The sequence below is a fragment of the Engystomops pustulosus genome, chromosome 2 (assembly GCF_040894005.1).
Source record: "Engystomops pustulosus chromosome 2, aEngPut4.maternal, whole genome shotgun sequence".
Lineage (NCBI taxonomy): Eukaryota > Metazoa > Chordata > Amphibia > Anura > Leptodactylidae > Engystomops > Engystomops pustulosus.
Window position 1 is genome coordinate 105,743,183 of NC_092412.1, and position 8,153 is coordinate 105,751,335.

The window sequence follows — 8,153 nt, forward strand, 5'->3', positions numbered from 1 at the left end:
ACAGAACCTTTCTTGTATGTAACTTGGGGATTGCCTGTATTCTACTGAAAAAATTTTTTAAACTAAATGTAGAAAATTCCTGGATTTGCTTACTTGTTGCATATTAAGGGCGAATATATCTGCTTTATATCTCTGTAAGGAATGAGGAAACTTGTAACAGCTTTAAAATCTCAAATCCCATTGAACTAGTCCCACCTTCTGCATTGCTGGATCTTGCAAACTAACATAGAAGTTAGTGCTTGTGAGTCACAATTTCTGGCAAAATGACACTGGAACTGAAATTAAGTGGATCCTATTTTAGTTTGTAAGATCTTTTGCCCTCTATTGTTTGTCATTTTAAACATCAACCCTTCCTTTATTAACATTCCTCTGCAGTAAAATGTGAACAACAACCTGGTAGGTGGAAAAACCACCTCCATCATTATGCACACACAGACAACTTAGGTTATTTTTCAAGCAGTAAAACTGGAAATATTTTGTTATTACATTCAGTTTACTGTTCATGATGTAATTATTGTAACATTTGTGTAACAAATTGTGTACATTTATGAGTAATCTCTATTGTTAACTTTTTTGCAAAACATTTTTGTTAAAAGGTTTTGTTCCATTACTAGTAAAATGAGTAGTGGGTAACTCCCTGTTTGTCCTGTAGGTGTCACACTTGCATGATAAAAGACTTCTGTATGCTGGTTGGAGTGAAGCGTTTTGAACCATAAACTATGGATATTCTTTCTCCGAATATACATCAGTAGAGTCATAAAATAACACAGCTTTAACATTTCGGAACTTTTACCATTACTAATTTTGATGCATATGTAATTTTACTTCCCATTTGCACATAAAGCAGGACGGTTCATTGCACATAGCTCTTCAAAGTACTCTGGGTGAATTAAAAGAAATAGATTGAGTGTTTTAGATTCTATATGTATGATTATTCATCTTAAAAATCCAATTTCCAAACAGTTAATTCATATATAGCTTTGTTAGAATCATTTCTTTCCAATCATATTCCTTTGTTAGAGCCATATAGACTTTGTTAATGGTGTGATGGTGAATACTGTGATCTGTGTAACTGTAACTGTAATTTATCTCTAATGCAGATAAAATTTTGAAGCTTTGTGAAAGAGCGTGAATCCGAGGAGAAATAAACTAGATGATTAAAGGAAATCTACCATCAAAATCAAGCATGATAAACCGGGGACACTTACTCTTAAATCCAGGCATGTGACTGTGATATTCCTTCACAACCCCCAGAAATCTGATAAGCCATTTTAATGCACAGCACCTACTACAGTACCTTGCTAGGAAAACAATACCACATTCAATGTACCCAAAAGATAGGCAATAAACCATTGGCACTTACTCATAGATCCAGACACTGTGACTATGCTAATCTTTTTATATATAAATTATTCATGGCCTTCTTCATTTTAAAATCAACTTTTACGCTAAAGAGACTGAAGCGCTTTGGAGACCCTCCTTGTTGAAGCTTCACAGGCTGTTACAGTGTGCAGGAGCCCTTTCCCATTCCACTGCGTGCTGAAACTTCCTCTGCAGTTGTGAGATTACAGCAGACAGAGGGAGGAGGGAAATGCGGAGGAACAGGGAGAGGGGTGAGACAAAGGATAGAGGGTCCTTGCAATGCCCCCTCCCCCAGGGGCTCTCCCGTCTCAGCATAATTGTAAAAGTTGATTTTAAAAGGAAGAAGGCTATGGAGAAGGCACTGTGCACTCCAAATAACACCTCTGCTTTATTCTTCGGCACGGTGATACCAAATTTAGATTGTGTTTTAATTTTTTTATTGCGTTTTAATACTTTTTTAAAAATGAAACGAAAAAGAAAAAAAATTTCGCCATCTTCTGATGCTAATAACTTTTTAATTCTTTGGTGTATGGAGCTGTGTGAAGAGTAATTTTTTGCAAAATGAGCTGATGTTTTAATCGATACCAATTAGAGGACTGTGTGACATTTTGCTATTTTTTGTTACATTTTTTATGTGATGTTAAATGATGTAAAAGTTGCTTTCGGACATTTTGGGCGCTTTTTTCTGTTGTGTGGTTCACCACCAAAAATAACCATTTTTATATTTTGATAGATCGGCATTTTGGGACACGGTGATATCAAATGTGTCTGCGATTTTTTACTGTTTATTTTGTTTTATATCAGTTCTAGGGAAAAGGGGTTGATTTGAAATTTTAATATTATATAAATTTTTTAAACTTGAAAAAAATTTTTTTTCACTATTTCTTAGACCCTCTAGGGTACTTTAACCCTAGATGGCCTGATCGTTCCAACTATATACTGAAATACTACTACATTGCAGTATATGGTGTTTTTACTGGCTCATTGTAACAAATCTTCCGAAACCATGCAGCCTCGGGTCTGACGAAGATGATGTTCGGGGGTGCGGCCATCTCAAGAAAGATGGTCATTTAAATGCCACCGGCGTGTTTGCCAGCGGTACACAAGGGGTTAACACCCGCGATTGGTGCTAGCACCAACCGAGTGTGTTAGCGATGGGTCTTTGCTGCAATATGCAGCAAAACCCATCTCTGTATGAAGAGGGTTCAGCCCATGAGCTCTCTTCATACACCCTTCATAGCTCGCTGAGGGATATTCCCATCGGTGAGCATGAAGGGGTAAAGGGTCCAGTGGCTTACACTGTATATGGGGTCAAATATGTATTACTAGGTAGTGATGTGCCTGCTACTACAGTTCTGTCTTGTGGCATACTTGTTCATTAAAAGAAATTTCTATCATCTATGTTGTTGTAGAAGTTGAGACCACCTTCCTGGGATACTATGGGCCACATTTATTATTAGTGAGGCTAATTGCACTATGTGCAGTTTGGCTCACTAGCGTGCAAAGTGTATGGTCTTAATGAATCCGGTGAACCCAAAGTGCATGAACCCAAAGTGCATGAACAGTTTTTTTCTGGTGCACTCAGTTTAACGGGCCTGCACCACAATTATATCGGATTTCAGGCATACATGTGGTGCACAGTGAGAATACGCACTGGAACGCCCCTTACAGTATTGTATTGTGGGTTGCATAGTGCAGCCGAGACACAATACTGGTGGAAACACTTCCTAAATACATGTGCAAGCAGTTTGCACATGTATTTATGTGCAGTCTATGCCAGAATACAAGCACTAAAGAAGAGAACACAAAAAAGGGCAAACAAGCAGATGACGCCTCGTGTATTATTGTAAGATAAGTGAAAAGAAAAAACAATTACCAAGGAGATACCTGTAGAGGGGAGTTTATAAGATACACCCCCCCTAGAAATACGCTCACCTTAGATATCTTAATATAAGCATATATGTCATCCAAAGCAATTAACAGCTGCCCATCAGCTTGCCGGCGCCATCCCTCAGTTGAGATGGAAAACCGGTTTATAGAGCACAGAAAAGGGTTAAAAAACAAAAAAGGCTGGCACCGCACTGCTAGGGAGATGGTCTTCCCTAAACAAGTTAAACAAGTAACCAGAGACTCATCACAATGAAATTTTCTGTATGAATTATGTCTATATGAACCCTACATATCTCAGTACTCTCTGACTAGCAGGCGGACAATGCTTTTTAATATTTATTATATTTTTTATTTCTAATTCTTTATTTGTGATTGTTTACTATATGTTCTACATATTTGATTACCTATTTGCTACTTTTGTACTCTTTGTTGACCATCTCCCTAGCAGAATACTAGCACGGACTGCTTAGTAAAAGTATGTGTCTCACCATTTTAATCTCTATTACCACACTGCTGACACTAAACCACATATATAGGCAGGTTCCATCTTCCCATAGACTCCTAGTTAGAGGTGGACCTCTTTGCCCGCTGTGACCTCTGGTGAAGCTCTCTGGATGCTGCTAATGCAGGTAATTTACGATACTTTAGCCCCAAGGTGCAATGATAAATTGTAAGAATTATCAAAGGCATCTTCCATGAAGCTTTATTGTTAATCTTTGTTCCTTTGACAACACAAAATTTGGAGAATCCAATTGTCACGGGGAAAAAATTTAATTTGTCTGGAGTTAAATGTATGTTGTACAAAGTGAATTTAGAACAAACCTTCTGAACCTGTCTTGTACTGCTTGCACAGAGTTTTACTGCATCTTCTTGTCATTGTATATAACAATATCAGACATTATGGAATATTTAGCTTTTATTGTAAGGCATTTGAAAACTTATCAGAAATACAGTGTATTAAAGGTATTACAGAATATTTGATCATTTTTACTGATCGGATGTGTTACTAGGAGGTTACTACTTTACGACTTATTTTTATATCATTGCGTCGATTTTAATATAGGCACAAAGACATGATAACTTATGCACTAGGCGTTTTACGCAATTTGATTCATCATATCACTGTCATAATGATTCTTTTTTTATTTTAGCAGTTTGTGTCACCATTCACTCCTTCCTTGAGTCACTCGTTAAAAAGAGACAAATGTTATATTTTGCATTAACATTTAATACATTAACTGACTTCCCCAATCATAGGTTTTATATATAAAGTAATGACAGATTTATTACTATTCAGTCATGATAGAAATTCTGTCCTGAAGCAATCATGAGTGTTTTTTATTCTTTAGTTATCTTTCTTTTAATTTATTTTTCTTTGTTGGATAGACACTGTCTCTTGCAATTACATTATGATTACTTCATGGTGTACCTGCCAGGTAATCTCAAAGTGAAATTATTAACTGTCACTATTGTTAAATGTATATTCCTCTGCCTGACTGAGTAGCATTCCATTTATACCTGTCATATAAAATAAATAAGACATTTATAAATGAAAAGCAACTTTGAATAAAATCACACATTCTGGGATGCTAATATAATTGAGCTCTGTCTGTTATTGGTATTCTAGGTTTTCATGTGTTTATTAGTTAGTTACTTAAGTGAAATCAGATTCCAGTTTCAAATTTAATCTACAAATCCTGATAGTCGGACATTCATTAAAGGATTTTTTGGGGGAATTTAAAGGGGATCTGTCACCAGATTTTCACTAAGATACCTAATGACAGGTTCCCATAGAACAATGCAAACTATTACCCACTCTGTTTTTAGATATAAAATGCAACTTCCCTCTAAAATTATGTGTATATATATGTATGTATATGTATATACAGGGGCATCGCTAGGTGCCCCGAATGTCCCAGGTCAGCAGGACACTTCTCCTGCTGCCCGGGCAGATTTCCCCACTCTGTACCCTGTAATGGTGAACAGAGCCGTCAGCTCTGTTCTCCACTACAGAGAGCAGGAGACGCGATCACACAGCGTCTCCTGCTTCAAGCAGCTCAGTACAGCTGCCGGGAGCAGGAGACGCCGGGTGATGACGTCACCTCAGTGCTGCAGTAAACAACGAGAAGCTGGAGGATACTGAGGTGAGTGGCAGTGTTTTTTTTTTTCATTATGCAGTGGGGGAGGGGGGAGGGGCAGGCTACTTAGTCCTGTGGCTGACATTGCTGATGGCTACACAGAGCGCTGGGGACACCCCTGGGGCCTGTGAGTAAATTAGGGGGCTGTAGGGATATTACAGGGAGCGCTGGGGGGCTTCTTAGTCGGGGTTCTGGAGGACATTATAGCAGGCCGTGGTGGACATTACAGGGGGCTCTGGGGACATTCCTGGGGCCTGTGAGGAAATTAGGGGGCTGGGGGGGGCACTATTGGGAACTGTGGGGGTATTCTTAGTGAGGGACATTAGATGACATCTGTGAACATTACAGAGGGGCTGTGCGGGACATAACAGGGAGCACTGGGGACATCACTGGGGCCTGTGAGGTAATTAGTGGTCTGTGGGGGAACATTACTGGGCACTGAGATGGGTCTTCTTAGTGGGGGCTGTTAGGGACATTACAGGGAAACTGTGGGGGACCTTACAGGGGGGCTTCTGGAAACACTACAGGGGAGCTGTGGGGAACATTAGAGGGGGCTCTTTCAACATTACAGGGGGGCTGTGGGGGACATTAGAGGGGGCTCTTTCAACATTACAGGGGGGCTGTGGGGGACATTTGAGTGGTATCTGTGGACATAACAGGGGGCTCTTTGGACATCACAGGAGTTGTGGAAGACATAACGGGGGGCTCTTTAGACATTGCAGGGGGCTCAGGTGGACATTCGAGGGGACTTTGGGGGACATTATTGGGGGCTGTGAGGACATTGGGGCACTGTGGGGAACTTCTTAGTGGGGAGTGTGCAGACTCTTCCTTTATGTGGGCATGATTAGGCAGGGCATCATTTAGTTTAGGGTCACATTGAGGGCAAATTAGTGGGGGTCCACAGTTAAAGATATATATATAGGTTTTGTGGCTTTTACAATATGTTATATTAGGAAGCATTTATTATTTCTGTATTAACAGTATTTTAAGGAGGACTTTCTGTGTATCTGTAGGCCCCATTCACATGATTGTATATGGTGGCCGTATGCTAGCTATATGATCAGTAGCGAACATACGGCCACCATAGGAGAGCATTGTTCACAGTACAGTGAGCACACTTGTGTGTCACCAGAAAAAAGATCTTTCGTAAGAATGTGAGGAGCGGTCAACCCTCTACCGGGGGAGGTTTGAGGGTTGACCGCTCCTCACATTCTTACGAAAGATCAAGCAGTCCTGGCCTGAGCCAGCATACATGTATGTGAAAGGGGCCTTACAAAAAAGGCGGTAGAGTGTTAGGGGTAGCAGCAAGATAACACTGTTAGCGGGCCAAGATGTAGGGACAATGAAGAACATAAGATGTCTGTGATGTGAACTCAACAAGGATGACACGTGGCTGAGGAAACGTGGTGATGCCGGGCCTAATGGAGAAGATGGAGAACATATCACCTGCAGTCACTGGTTGGAACAGGTAGGTTTCTGTAGCTGTATATGTTAGTTACTGTAGTTTTAGGTCCAACCACACATGTACAGGAGTGGGCATTACTGCATTGACCTGTGCCCCGGATCTTTTACCACCCTAGCAACGCCCCGGTATATATATATATATATATATATATATATATATATATATATATATATATATATTGTGGGGGTTATGCTTCGTCACACAGGTCACCAAAACAGTAATGTCCAATAATGGAAGGTTTATTTAACCGATTAAGGACCGGGCCCTTTCCTGTTTTTTCATGTCCATTTTTCACTCCCCACCTTCAAAAATCTATAACTTTTTTATTTTTAAACGTAAAGAGCTGTGTGACAGCTTGTTTTCTGCGTAACAAATTGCACTTCATAATGATGGTATTAAATATTCCATGCCATGTACTCGGAAGCGGGAAAAAAATTCCAAATGCAGTGAAAAAACACATTTGCGCCATTTTCTTGTGAGCTTGGATATTCCGTCTTTCACTGAGCGCCCCAAATCACATGTCTACTTTATTCTTTGGGTCGGTACGATTAAGGGGATACCAAATTTGTATAGGTTTTATAATGTTTTCATACATTTACAAAAATTAAAACCTCCTGTACAAAAATTATTTTTTTGATTTTGCCAACTTCTGGCGCTAATAACTTTTTTATACTTTGGTGTACGGAGCTGTGGGTGGTGTCATTTTTTGTGAAATTTGATAATATTTTCAATGATATCATTTTTAGGACTGTACAACCTTTTGATCACTTTTTATAGATTTTTTTATATTTTTCAAAATGGCAAAAAAAGTGCCATTTTCGACTTTGGGCGCTATTTTCCGTTACGGGGTTAAACGCATTGAAAAACCGTTATCATATTTTGATAGATCGGGCATTTTTGCACGCGTCGATACCTGATGTGTTTATGATTTTTACTGTTTATTTATATTTATGTCAGTTCTAGGGAAAGGGGGGTGATTTGAAATTTTAAGTTTTTTTATTATAATTTTTTTTTCCTTTTTTTATTTTTATTTTTACTATTTTTCAGAGTCCCTAGGGTACGTTAACCCTAGATTGTCTGATCGATCCTATCATATACTGCCATACTACAGTATCAGCACATTGTAATGAAGGAGTTAAAACGAAATAGCCTCGGGTCTTCGGAAGACCCGAGGCTACCATGGAGACAGATCGCCCCCCCCCCCCGACGACGTCACGAGGAGCGGCGATCCCAGGTAAGATGGCGGCGGAGCTTTGCCGGCAGCCATCGCTGTGAAAACACCTGCGATCGGTGCTAGC